Source organism: Triticum urartu, chromosome 7A (assembly GCF_056163025.1).
Source record: "Triticum urartu cultivar PI428250 chromosome 7A, HENAU_Tu73, whole genome shotgun sequence".
NCBI lineage: Eukaryota > Viridiplantae > Streptophyta > Magnoliopsida > Poales > Poaceae > Triticum > Triticum urartu.
In genome coordinates this window covers 384,707,449-384,722,440 of record NC_141879.1, presented here as the reverse complement: position 1 = coordinate 384,722,440, position 14,992 = coordinate 384,707,449, and the positions used below count along the sequence as shown (strand labels likewise).

Genomic DNA, 14,992 nt, shown 5'->3' with positions numbered 1-14,992 from the left:
GAACGAAGTTTTACGTGCTTTCGTTGGACAATTTGTGGTAGTTTACTTTGATGACATATTGATTTATAGCAAATCTTTGGAGGAACATTTGGAACATTTACGTGCTGTTTTTATTGCTCTACGTGATGCATGTTTGTTTGGTAACCATGGAAAGTGCACCTTTTGCACGGACCGAGTATCTTTTCTTGGCTATGTTGTTACTCCACAGGGAATTGAAGTTGATAAAGCCAAGATTGAAGCTATTGAGAGTTGACCGCAGCCCAAAGTGGTCACACAAGTGAGGAGTTTCCTTGGCCTCGCTTGATTCTATAGGCGTTTTGTGAGAGATTTCATCACCATTGATGCACCTCTCAATGAGCTTACAAAGAAGGATGTGCCTTTTGTTTGGGGTACAACACAGGAAGTGTGACGCCCTCGATTCAATCGTACATTAATCATACACGCAAATGTGTACGATCAAGATCAAGGACTCACGGGAAGATATCACAACACAACTCTAGACACAAATTAAAATAATACAAGCTTTATATTACAAGCCAGGGGCCGGGGGCTCGAATACATAAGCTCGAATACACAAGAGTCAGCGGAAGCCACAATATCTGAGTACAGTCATAAGTTAGACAAGTTTGCCTTAAGAAGGCTTGCATAAAAGCAACGTCGATCGAAAAGGCAAGGCCTCCTGCCTTGGAGCCTCCTAACTACTCCAAGTCGTCAGCGGTCGTCACGTAGTAGTAGGCACCCTCGGGGTAGCAGTAGTCATCAGTGGTGTCGTCTGGCTCCTGGGATCCGTCATCTGGTCACAACAAACAGGTATGGGGGAAAAAGAAGTAGCAAAGCAACCGTGAGTACTCATCCAAAGTACCCGGAAGACTTTCATCAGATAAACTAAGTATGCATCTGTCTCAAAGGGAATGGGTTGTATCTGTGGGCTAACTGCAGAATACCAGAAGGGAAGGGGAAAGCCTAGCCTATCGAAGACTATCATCTTCTAGAAACCACCATCTTGCAGCAACAGGAGGGAGTAGAGTAGCATAAAGCAAAGTAGTAGTAGTAGTGTTATCAACCTCGGCCAAAGATCCTTTCCCGACTCCCTGCGAGAAAGCAATCCCAGAGCCATACTATCCAGTTATCATCACAATCCAATTCTCATCAGCATCCAGTTCTCATCACAAGTATCCAATTCTAGTTGTATCGATCGGGATACAACTCCAAGTGTCTGTTACCATAGGACAGGCTATCGATAGATGTTTTCTTCACTTCAGGGGTGCACCAACTTACCCACCACGCTCGATTAACTATGGCCGGACACACTTTCCTGGGTCATGCCCGGCCTCGGCCAAAAAATACGCCGCAACCCGACCTAGGCTTAATAAAGAGGCCAGCACGCCGGACTAAACCTATGCCCCCAGGGGTCGTGGGCCATCTCCCCGGGAACTCCTGCACGTTGCGTACGCGGCCGGTGAGCAGACCTAGCTACCTCCTTCAACAAGGTAGGTGCTTTCCAGTCCAACCCGGCGCGCGCCGTTCAGTTGCTGACGTCTATTAAGCTTCGGCGGATGTATACGACGCAGAACACCCATACTATGTCCACGTGATGGTTAGTGCTATCAGGCCAGAGGCCCCTCGGATCAAATATCCAAATCGTAGTGGATTAGGAACGTGTGGTAACGAGCAGAGACTCACGATCGATGTGACCCCATCGCCCCGTCTCGAGTACTTGCGGCAAGGGCTAAGAATGCCCGGCCACGCCTCGTAAGTATCTCGCGGGCACCTTCCAGGTCAACCCGACTCCACATCACTCGCTATTAAGCTCGCGCGGGTACCCCTCAGGGTCGACCCATCTTTAGTAACATGGTTCAGTGCAAAGTCATAGTAACCATAGTAACTGTGTGTCTAACACCAAAGGGAAAACCCGAGGAATCGCCCCCAGTGAATTCCACTTGATGTTGTCATCAAGGTGAACGTAAGAGGATTCACCCTTGAGGTTCACATTTGATGGGTTGCACGACAGAGCCGTAACGGAAGTGGATAAGGAGGAAATCACCCTCGATGACCTCGACCGTAAAGCTACACTACGGAGATCTCATCAGGAGTGATGTAAGAGGTTCCACCCTCGGCACTCGATGTTAACTCTGCAGAGTCGTACAACTAGGGGAGGTGATGTGCGGTGTCGGGGCCTGGACGTCGATCACGTTGATTGAGTCATCAAACATAAAGCGGGACAACTGGGACAAGGTGGGGGTCACTGATGGATCTCTAACCAACCTATACTAAGCAGTTTAGGATAAGTAGGTAAGGTATAAAAGAAGGTAACAAAAATAGGCTATGCATCAGAGTAGGATCATACATAAAGCAGTAGCAGTTCTAATGCAAGCATGAGAGGGAAAGAAATGGGCGATATCGGAATGCTCAACGAGGTTTTTCTTGCCTGGTTGCTCTGGCAAGGAGGGGTCGTCGTCGACGTAGCCGATCACAGGGGCATCAGCAGCGGTCTCGGGGTCTACCGGAGAGAAGAGGGGGAAGAAACAGTTAATACACACAAACATATGCATAACAAGACAATAAGCGGTGCTACAGGTGTTCTAACGCGGCACTAGGCGATGTCGACGAAGGGGGAAACATCCGAGAAAGTTTTCTCGGTTCCGGACGTCTGTCGGACAGATGAACCAGAGGGGAAAGTTCAACGTTCGCTATGCTAGGAATGTGTGGCGGACGAACGGGCTGCATATCCGAATTCGTCTCGTCGTTCTGAGCAACTTTCATGTACAAAGTTTTTCCATCCGAGCTACGGTTTATTTTATAATGATTTTAAAAGATTTAAATCATTTTTAGAATTTATTTAATGTATTTAATTCAACATTATCCAGAATAGTGTTTGCTGACGTCAGCATGACATCAGCAGTTGACCTGGTCAACCTGACAGATGGGTCCCACCGGTCATAGACTGTTTAGTTAATTAACAACAGTTAATTAGATTAAGTAGTCATTAGGTTAATTAATCATAATTAGTTAAATTTAAACAAAATTAATTAAGTTAATTAATTAAGTTAATTTTATTATTATTTATTTAATTAATTCTTTCTTTTTATTTCGTTCTCAGGGCACTGGGGCCCGCATGTAAGTGGCCCGGGAGGGCCATAGCGGTTACGGGCGTGCGGGCGCACGGGTGTGGCGCCCGTGCCCGAGGCCGACCACGGGCACGGCCGCGGAGAAGCCGGCCGATCAGTGCCGCGCCCTGCAGCGGCGAGCTGAGGCAGTGGCCGGTCGCGGGAGGGCGGCGCATGTGCACGGCGAGCGACCGCGGGGTGGGCGCAGCCTGGCAAGCGCCGGTACCGCGGCGGTGCGCGGGCGCATAGGGGAGGCGGCGGTGGCCGGAGCACGCGGGCGGAGGCGGGGCACGGCAACAGCAGTGGCGCGCGCGAGTAGAGGCGCAACAGTAGAGCAGCACGGCTGCAGCGGGACGGACGTGATGCACGGGGAGGAGGGCGCGGGCAGGTGCGGTCCCCCGCGGTGGTGCGGCGACGGACTGGCCGGACGGGGTGCATGGGGGGGAGCAATGGGGCGACGGGGGGCGTGCGCGTGCGCATGCGCGCAGTGGCCGGGCGTGGCCCGGACATGTGAGGGGCGCGCGGAGGGCGCAGTCGGGCACGGCGACCACGATGCAGGGCCTCGGCGAGCGCAACGAGCGCAAGCGAGCTCGCGGGCGCGGCCGAAGAGATGAGGGGAGGAGAGGAGGGGCTCACGATGGCCGTAGGGTTCGGGCAGCGTGCGCGGGGTGGTCCGGCGAGGAGGAGACGAGGAGGAGGACGGTGAGGCGGCGACGACGAGGAGGTTGATGGGGGCGCAGATCTGGCGAGGGGGGTGAGGTAGAAGAGCTCCGGTGGGGGTGCCATGGCGAACGCCAATAGCAGGTTGTTCCTCCCTGCTGTGGCGGTGGGCGACGGTGACGGCGGCTCAGCCTCGGGGCGGTTGGGCTTGATCCCGATCCAGGAGGGGATCGGGGGGGGGGGGGGTGGGTGGGTGGTGTGCGGTAGTTGATATGGTTCGGGGGAGTGGGGGAAGTGGATAAGGGAGTGGGGTGGGGCGCTGCCGATTGGGCCAGGGAGGGAGCTGAGACGGTTCGGTGGGCCATGGCCCTGGAGCGGCAGGGGGCCTCTCTGACTTTTCTTTTCTTTTTGATTTTTTATTTGATCTTTTGTTTATTTTCATTAGATTAGGGTATTAACCAATTTGCCAAAATTTTGGTTCACTGCCAAAATTAACAAATGAGAATTCGCCACATGACGAACATTTTATTTTAGGTATTTGAAAACTTCTCAGTTTGACTTGACTTTGAATTTGGACCAGAACCGAACCAACTCGAGTCAACAACAGTAATCATTATGACATGGCATCATTAGCAGGAAATTACTGTAGCTTAATTACCCAGGCGTCACAATTCTCCTCCACTACAAGAAATCTCATCCCGAGATTTATGGGTTGAAGTAAGGGGAAAGACTCGGGAAGGACGGAGCTCAACACAAGACAGGTACCTGGGGGTTATCTTGGTGAACGTGGCATAGAGGCATCTCTCGAGTTGAAATTCAAGAAAGTCATCGATAGCAAGGTAAGAAGATGCAATAAGAAGCTTCAACTGGGTAGGCAATCATTTGTTGCCTAGAACAGAGGGTGAAAGGGGTTCAGAGTACTAGGAATAAGTATTGCGTCTGATACCAGAACAGATCACAAGAAGGTGGCTCGTGAATTACATATGAAGCCAAGCGCGAGGAGCAATTCTGGAAGACAGGGATGTAGAAGAGAGTCAGGTTTCGATCCTCTGGAACTGTGGGTTATGGGCCCACCATGTGGTTCAAAAGTAGAAAGGACGCCGACATATTGCACGGTCACGGTAGCAAGGCATGGCATAGGATGGTCTGTCAGTTATGTTGGCAACAACGTTGGTACCAAGGGCGAGGGACGAAGAGAACCATTTTCGTGCTCGTTGAATGAGGCGGACCAATAGGCAAAGTTCTCGTCCATCGGGGGTTACTAGGATGTCATCAGCAATAATAACAGGGTCACACTGACAGAGTTGTAAACCGAGGTATTCCCATAAGCAGGGAATTATTTCTGCTTATAACATAAATAGATCACAAGAAAGACTAAACAAAATAATGGAAAGGAAAAAATATGATCAATATATTAATCAGAACAAGGGAAAGGAAAATGTGTGTAAACACAATTATCAGGAGTATATCCTTCCCAAGGACAAGCAGAGGATGATATCCAAGACAAGATAGAAGTATAAAACCATTTAGGTAAGGGGAAAGAAATTTCATGATATTACCCATACAACGTTGTTTGGATAATTGATAAAGAGAATTTAATATCGTGCTTCAAACGTTCTTATTAGAGATCGGATTACCACAGACATGCTTCGAGATAGTATTGACATGGTTTCAAGCAAAAGTCAGACTTTGGATACACCAAGGATCCATCGGAAACAACTTAGAAAATAAGATACAACTTTAGCAGGGAAAAGATGAGGGTTGGACGACGGGCTCAGTAGCAATCCATCGACATGTCAAAAAGGATGTAATCCCAAAATTAATATGATCAAGTTTTTGTTGGGGGGAAAGACAAGAATGTTGTTGAAGCTGACGCAAGTCATCGAGAGGCAAGGATGGTATTTCTAGCCATGAATTCAGTTGACATCTCTGAAGAAGCCAAAGTGTTGACTGTGATCAAGACAAATTTTGTCGAGAGACTCTAAGAAGATGCCACCAAGCAGAAAAGGAAGGATGAAGTGAAGGGCTATGAGAACCACGGATTCGACACAAACTCAAAGTCAAGCTTGTTGTTCGAGGTGAAATGATAAGATGAGGAAGATCGACGTAATCTTAGTTCATCGTCGGAAGTTTGCTCCGGGCATAGGGACCAGGTAGCACAGTTGAAAAGTTGACAAGATAAAAATTATAGCCGATCAGGCTAGGAATGATGTGATGGGGCATAAAGCTTCCCAGTATCAAGTACTAGGTGCAATGCCAGAAGGTATATTGGAGTAGAGGTTGGACGGGGGAAATGAGTTGTAGAGGATAAGTAATTTAACTTACCCAGTAAATGGGATCAAGGAGGAAATATGGTCGGGACCATAAATGAAAGGGATCCAATTTACGATACCGGAAGAATTATTCAAAAGATTAAATATCCTTGTGTAACACCCTCGATGCGACTATAGCTCCCACGTGTCGAGGCATGACTTAGAGACATAATCGCATTGAAGGCATATGTCGCAAGTTAGGAAATCTTCACAACATCCCATGTAATGTAAATAATAAAGGGGAGAACATAGTTGGCTTACACTCGCCACGTCAATCAAGTACAGAAATAACATTACATCATCCAAACACTCATGGCCCGACTACGGCGCCAAAATAAAAGAGAACCCAACATGCGACAACGGTCCCAATCACCCCCAACTGGGCACCACTACTGATCATCGGGAAAGGAAACGTAGTATCATTGAGAGTCTTCGTCGAACTCCCACTTGAGCTCATACGCGTCACCTGGAGCGGAATCATCGGGCCCTGCATCTGGTGTAATAGTAATCTATGAGCCACAGGGACTCAGCAATCTCACACCCTCGCGATCAAGACTATTCAAGCTTATAGGTAAGGCAAGGTAAAATATGAGTGGAGCTGCAGCAAGCGACTAGCAAGTATGGTGGCTAACTTATTCGCAAAAGAGAGCGAGAAGAGGAGGCAAAGCACAAGTGAGCAGCTAGAGAACAACCTGCGCAAACATTACTCCAACACCGTGTACACTTCCCGGACCCCGCCGAGAAGAGGCCATCACGGTAACCCACTCAGTTGATTCATTTTAATTAATTAAGGTTCAATTTATCTACAACCGGACATTAACAAATTCCCATCTACCCATAACCGCGGGCACGGCTTTCGAAAGTTCAATCCCTGCAGGGGAGTCCCAACTTAGCCCATGACAGGCTCTCACGGTCAACGAAGGAATAGACCTCCACCCAAGACACACCGATCAGACTCGGTATCCCGGTACAACAAGACATTTCGACAGGTTAAAACTAAACCAGAAACACCGCCCGAATGTGCCGACAAATCCCGATAGGAGCTACACATATCTCTTTCTCAGGGCACACTCAGATAAGCAATCCGTACAACTAAAACCAGCCCTCGAGTTTCCCCGAGGTGGCGCTGCAAGGGGCTCTAGTTTGGACCAACACTCAGAGGAGCACTGGCCCGGGGGGGTTAAAATAAGATGACCCTTGAGTTTGCAGAACCCAAGGGAAAGAAAAGGCTAGGTGGCGAATGGTAAAACCAATGTTGGGCATTGCTGGAAAAGCTTTAATCAAGGCGAATTATCAAGGGGTTCCGATTATAACCCAACCGCGTAAGGAACGCAAAATCCGGGAACATAACACCGATATGACGGAAACTAGGGCGGCAAGAGTGGAACCAAACACTAGGCGAGAGGCCGAGCCTTCCACCCTTCACCAAGTATATAGATGCATTAAGATAACATAGCAATATAATGATATCCCAACAAGTAAATAAATGTTCCAACAAGGAACGGCCTCCAATCTTCACCTGCAACTAGCAACGCTATAAGAGGGGCTGAGCAAAGTGGTAACATAGCCAATCAACGGTTTGCTAGGACATGGTGGGATAGAGGTTTGACATGGCAATTTGGGAGGCTGACAAGCAAATGGTAGGCATCGTAGCATTGGCATAGCAAAGAGCGAACAAACTAGCATAGCAAAGATAGTAGTGATTTCGAGGGTATGATCATCTTGCCTGCACAGTTGTCAGAGTTGACTGGATCCTCACAAGCAAACTCAACGGTTTCCTCGTTAGCGAACTCGTCTCCCGGCTCTACCCAAACAAGACAAACAAGCAACAAGGGTACAATCAACCACATGCAAGCTCAAACAATAAGATGCTATGATGACATGCTATGCGGGATGCGATGCGGGATGCAAAATGCAAGATATGACAGGAAATGCATGAAGCTGGCCTCAACTTGGAATTCCAAGGGTTCCACTGGAAAGATGAGATGAAATCGCTTGAAAACTATATAAAGAACGCCGGAATCGGAGTTACGGTTTGGAAATGGCAAGCGTTTCAAAAATGACACCGGTCTGCGATTTACAGCAAGTAGGCATCTAAATACAACGAAATGAATATGCTACAGCACCCAAACATGACAACAAAATACATGGCAGGGATGCAAACAAGATGCTTAACAAAAGTCTAGCATTGAGATACGGCCAAATCATCCATTAGTAGGTTCAAACAAGCATGGCAAAAACGCAAATGCAAAACAGATCTCAGACATAGTGAAATTAACACTTGTCTGAAATTTCAGATCACGAAGCCCTCTTCGGAGCAGCAAAACAACAGGATACATGACCTGATTAAGACAAGTAAGAACATGGCATGGAGCTACTCAACAAGCTTACCAAAAGACCCAAAGTGACCTGGGGCCAAAAGGGTTCACAAAATATACTAACGGGCACACGAACATAGCTAAAACACAATCAGTTTTCAGACTTAGTGAAAACTGAGACATGCTGAAATATAACTCACGAAGGCATGTAAACGAGCTCGATGCACTCACTAGGGTGCAAGTCATGTCAAGGCAAGCATACATCCATTAAGAGGGCGCAAAATGCTAGCTAGACATGGCAAGAACAATGGCATAGCATGCACGGATCAACTACAATAACATCGGCCAAATCGCAAACGAGTTCACGATCTGCCCAGATTCACAACGAAGTAAAAGTAGAGCTCGATTGACTCAAGCTAGGTTGCTCAATAATTGCAAGTAAAGACAGGGATGTATAGATCATAACATGATTAACAAAACTCCTTTACTGATCATCCTCAAAAGAGGCACGGATCACTAGTAAACAAGCTGAACATATGGCATCATGAACTAAATAATCCCAGACTTAGTGAAAACTACCAAGTCCCTGAAAACAGATTTACTGGGTGCCTCACTTTGCAAGCTCGCACAAGTCACCACACACATCCTAAAAATGCATGGGTTGCACCTCTGGAAAGAAGACAAAATCCTTAACAAAACATATGAAGGACTCATGGGCATATCATGCACACAATAATCATGGCAAAAATGACAAAAGTCTAAGATGAACTAGCAGATCTGACAATTAACTCATGAAGGCCTCTTCTAACAGCATTTCGGGCATCAAGATGTACTCAAATTAAAATGATGCAATGGAATGAAATGATGTACTCGTCGGGACGAACATTTTGATATACTATATGTCCAAATCGTAGCTACAGATGCGGAGATATAGCCGGTGAAAGTTAGAATAAAAAATTAGAGGGAGAGGGGAAAAAGTCAACCCAGATCTAGGGTTCCTCGCGGCGCACGAACCGAGGCGGCGGCGGACTCGCCGGAGACGAAGCAGACGGCGGCGGCCGGGGTCGGTGGCGGCGGATCCGGCCCTCCCCCGGCCGGATCTGGCCGGCGGCGAGGCGGGGTGGCGGCGGAGCTGGCGGATCCGGGCGGCTCGGCGACCGGCGGCAGCGATGAGGCGGTGGCCGTGGCGGCCGGAGGCGGCGATGGCGTGAGGGTGCGGCGCGGCGGTGCCAGCCACCGGAGTTGGAGAAGGCGGCGGGGTCGGTCGGCGCGGGGCGGGAAGGAGGCGGCGGGCGACGTGGGCTCGTGGGGGCCCGGATCGGGCTCCGCGGGCCGGCGGCGGTGGGAGGCGACGAGTGCCATGTGTCGGCGCGCGATTGGTGCGGGGCGGCGGCGTTGATTTCGTCCGCTAGGAGGCGGACATGTCCGGCGGCGGAGGGATGAATTTTTTAGGGTTTCGGGGAGAGGGGAGATCCGAAAACGGAGGGGGCTTTAAATAGGCATAGAGGGAGCTAGGAGAGTCCAAATGAGGCACGGTTTGCGGCCACGCGATCGTGATCGAACGCTCTAGAGCATGGAGCAGAGTTTGGTGGGTTTTGGGCCAGATTGGAGGGGTGTTGGGCTGCAACACACATGAGGCCTTTTCGGTCCCTTGGTTAACCGTTGGAGTATCAAACGAAGTCCAAATGGTACGAAACTTGACAGGCGGTCTACCGGTAGTAAACCAAGGCCGCTTGGCAAGTCTTGGTCCAATCCGGAAATGTTTAATCCCCACACACGAAAGAAAGCTAGAAATGACCACCGGAGGAGAACGAAGCGCCGGAATGCAAAACGAACAACGGGGAAAATGCTCGGATGCATGAGATGAACACGTATGCAAATGCAATGCACATGATGACATGATATGAGATGCATGATAAAGACAACAACACATGAAGACAAAACCCGAACCCGAGGAAATAAATATAACTTAATGCCGGAAACAGCAAGAGTTGGAGTACAAATAGGGAAAGTTACATCCGGGGTGTTACAACACTCCACCACTACGAAAGGATCTCGTCCCGAGATCTAGGACTGAAAGAACGCTGGGTACTCAGAACGGAGGTGATCCTCGCGTTCCCAGGTAGCTTCACGGTCAGAATGGTGTGACCACTTGACTTTGAGAAATTTGATTGACTTGTTGCGAGTCTTGCGTTCGGTCTCTTCAAGAATAGAAACTGGGTGCTCACGATAAGAGAGATCTTCTTGGAACTCAATGTCCTCGATGTTGACGGTGCGGTCAGGAGTTTTGAAGCACTTTCGAAGCTGAGAGACATGGAACACATCATGAACATTTGCAAAGTTTGAAGGAAGCTCGAGTTGATAGGCGAGGTCGCCTCTCTTGCTGACAATCTTGAAAGGTCCCACGTATCTAGGGGCAAGCTTCCCTTTGATACCGAAGCGACGAGTACCTTTCATAGGAGAGACACGGAGGTAAACATGATCTCCGATCTCGAAAGCCAAGTCACGGTGCTTACTATCATAGTAGCTCTTCTGGCGGGATTGGGCTGCTTTGAGGTTATCACGAATGACTTTGCACATTTCTTCTGCTTCTGTGATTAAGTCATTACCCAGCAGCTGACGTTCACCGGTTTTAGACCAGTTGAGAGGGGTACGGCACTTCCTGCTATACAGAATTTCAAATGGGGCCTTGCCCAAACTTGCTTGAAAACTATTGTTGTAGGAGAATTCAGCATAAGGAAGACAATCTTCCCACTTCATGCCGAAGGAGATCACACAAGCCCTGAGCATATCTTCAAGAATTTGGTTGACACGCTCGACTTGACCGCTTGTTGAGGATGGAAAGCTGTGCTGAAGCGGATGTTCGTGCCCATGACCTTCTGGAAAGAATCCCCAATCTTCGAGGTAAAGATGCTGCCCCGGTCTGAAGAGATCACTTGAGGAATACCGTGCAGAGAGACAATGCGAGAGGTATAGAGTTCCACCAATTGAGCTGCAGTGATCGACTCTTTGATAGGTAGAAAATGAGCCACTTTGGTGAGTTTGTCGATGACAACGAATATAGCATCATTGCCACGCTTGGACTTTGGAAACACAATCATGAAGTCCATCTCAATGTGGTCAAACTTCCATTCTGGAATGGAAAGAGGTTGGAGGAGACCCGCTGGCCTTTGGTGTTCTGCCTTCACTCTTCTGCAGACATCACATTCATTCATGAATTGAGCGATCTCGCGCTTCATTCGAGTCCACCAATAAGCTTGCTTAAGGTCCTGACACATCTTCGTGCTCCCAGGGTGGATGGAGAGGAGAGAATTGTGAGCCTTGTTCATGATCACTTTACGGAGGTCACCTTTGGGCACAACAATACGATCCTCGAAGAAGAGAGTGTCCTTGTCATCAAGGCGGTAGCACTTGTACTTGGACTGACTCTTGGCAATCCCAATCTTCACCTTTTTCACCATAGCATCAAGAAGCTGGGCTTGGCGAATCTGGTCTTCTAAGGTAGGAGAGACTTGAAGGTTGGCGAGGAAACCTTGAGGAACAGCTTGCAGATTAAGTTTGCGGAAAGCTTCACAAAGCTCATGTTGATAAGGCTTAAGAATCAGACTATTGCAGTAAGCCTTCCTGCTCAAAGCGTCAGCAATCACATTAGCCTTGCCTGGAGTGTACTCAATACTCGGATTATACTCTTGAATCATTTCGACCCATCGAGTTTGCCTGAGGTTGAGATTAGGCTGAGTGAAGATGTACTTGAGACTCTTGTGATCAGTGAAAATGTCCACTTTTCTTCCGAATAGAAGATGTCTCCAAGTCAAAAGAGCATGCACAACTGCCGCCAACTCGAGATCATGAGTGGGGTAGTTCTTCTCATTAGGCTTTAACTGGCGAGATGTATAAGCAACAACTTTCTTCTCTTGCATCAATACTGCGCCAAGACCTTCGAGAGAGGCATCACAAAAGACCTCATATGGCTTGGATTCATCAGGTGGAGTCAGAACTGGAGCAGTGATCAACTTCTCTTTCAAAGTGTTGAAAGCAATATCACACTCCGGAGACCAAACGTACTTGACGTGCTTCTGAAGAAGATTAGAGAGAGGCTTCGCAATCTTGGAAAAGTTTTCAACGAATCTTCGGCAATAGCTTGCGAGACCGAGAAAACTGCGGAGTTGCTTCACATTCTGAGGAGGTTCCCAATTCACAATTGCAGACACCTTCTCAGGATTCATGGCAATGCCCTTGACAGAGATGATATGACCAAGATAAAGAACCTCATCGTGCCAAAATTCACACTTGGAGAACTTGGCGTAGAACTGATGTTCTCTGAGCTTATCAAGAACCAAACGCAAGTGCTTGGCATGATCTTCCTTGTTCTTCGAGAAAACCAGAATGTCGTCGAGATAGACCAAAACAAAGTCATTGGTGTAGGCGTTGAAGATGAAGTTCATCATGCGAGAGAACGTCGGAGGAGCGTTGGCGAGGCCAAAAGACATGACAGTGTATTCATATGAACCAAAGCTTGTTCTGAATGCTGTCTTGGGAATATCTTCTTCACGAATGCGAATCTGGTGATAACCCATACGGAGATCAAGCTTGGAGAACACTTGGGCACCTTTGAGTTGTTCGAACAGCTCATTGATGTTGGGAAGTGGGTATTTGTTCTTGATGGTCTTCTTATTCACTGGACGGTAATCAACACAAAGTCGGTCCGTTCCATCCTCCTTCTTCACAAAAAGAACACCACAACCCCACGGAGAAGAACTAGGCCGGATGAGACCCATTCTCTCTTGCTCATCGAGTTGCTTCTTCAGCTCCTTCAACTCTTCAGGTCCGAGCTTGTAAGGACGTTTGCACACAGGTTCCGTGCCAGGCTCAAGTTCAATAACGAATTCAACTGGCCGGTGCGGAGGCATTCCTGGGAGCTCTTCTGGAAAGACGTCTTGGTATTCGCAAACGACTGGAATTTGAGAGATGGCATCCAATTCACCCTTCTCATTTAGAGAAAACAGACGGATAGTATTATCCCGAGCGGCAAAGACAATTACATCCTCAGACGAATGAGTCAATTGAATCTGCCTGGCTACACAATCAAGCTGAGCCTTGTGCTTAGAAAGCCAATCCATTCCGAGAATAAGATCAATATCCGAGTCACCAAGAACATTTGGAGAGGACAAGAACTTATAGTCACCCAAAGTGATAGTAACATCCGGAACGCATACTCGAGATGTCATTTGACGGGCCGGAGAGACGATAGCCAATGGCTTCGGCAACACTTGAGTAACAAAATCATGCTTAGATGCAAAAGGTCTCGAGATGAAACAATGCGATGCACCAGTGTCAAAAAGAACTTTTGCAGGAATATCATTAACAGTAAGGTTACCCATAATCACATCTGACGAGTCCTCTGCCTGGGCTGCATTCATCAAATTGACCTTGGCATGCTTGGGGTTATGCTTGACCACAGCTGTACTTGCCGATCTGACAGGAGGAGGAGGAGGAAGACGCCTCTGGTTGAAAAACTTGTTGGCATAGTGACCCTTCTGTTGGCACTTGTTGCACGTGACCTCTGAAAGCGGACGGTGATATGGAGCACTCAATCTTGGAGCTTGAGACGAAGTCTTGTTCTGAAAGCCAGGGTTGGGTGGGTGGGAAGAACCACTGCCACCCTTGCTCTTCTGCTGATACGGCTAACGGAACGGAGGAGGAGGAAGCCAAAACTTCTGCTGCTTGGCCACTTGAGTAGAGGAAGAAGGAGTAACATCTCTGACTCACTTCCTGGAAGCATCACACCTCAACTGAGCAGCCTCTTGCTTCAGTGCCATGTTGTAGAACTCATCGTATCTCAAGGGCTCAAAGAGAACAAGAGCGAGCTGGATATCTTCTCTGAGACCACCCCTGAACTGATATATCATGCTCTTCTCATCAGGGACGTCCTACTTGGCAAAGCGGGCGAGCTTCTAGAACAACTTGTTGTAGTCATAGACAGACAAAGAGCCTTGCTTCAGATTGCGGAATTCCTCACGCTTGCTTTCAACCACGCTCTGCGGAATATGATGAGCTCAGAAATCTCGACGGAAATCATCCCAAGTGATAACACGTCCACCTTTGGAGTCCTTGTACTACTGGAACCATTCTGTAGCTTGATCTTTGAGTTGGAAGGAAGCGAACTTAACAAAGTCCTCAGGCCTGACGTTACTGCACTCGAAATGCTTGCACAGATCCACAAGCCAATCGTCAGCATCGGTTGCCTCAACACAATTGCTGAAAGTCTTTGGCCCGTTAGCAAGGAACTGGTTGAGTGTAGCAAAGTGACTCTGATTGCCGCCTTGATTCGCTTGACTGCCTTGATTGCGCTCCTGAAGAATTTGCATGATCAGCTGTGTGTTTGCATTGGTTGCGGCCATCACAGCTTGCCATGCCTCCGGAGGAGGTGGAGGTGGTGGCGGATCAGGATTCGGAGTCGTGCACGTTGGAGGAGCCATCCTGAAGAGGTTGACCACCATTAGCACATTGACAGAAAAATATTGAAGCTGAATCCAACGGAATGAGAATTGCAACATATAGTCTTCACATCCGAACCAAATGAACGAATGCATTC

At 48.3% G+C, this 14,992-nt stretch overlaps 1 long non-coding RNA gene across 1 annotated transcript; it reads right to left on the bottom strand.

The window, feature by feature from the left end:
* Positions 1–352: 352 nt before the first annotated feature.
* Positions 353–3,997, bottom strand: LOC147959679 (uncharacterized). The gene is made up of 3 exons (XR_015611287.1): positions 3,744–3,997; positions 2,429–2,500; positions 353–793 (listed from the first exon to the last, which is right to left on the bottom strand). It is a non-coding gene; the product is annotated as an uncharacterized LOC147959679 (long non-coding RNA).
* Between the last annotated feature and the right edge of the window lie 10,995 nt (positions 3,998–14,992).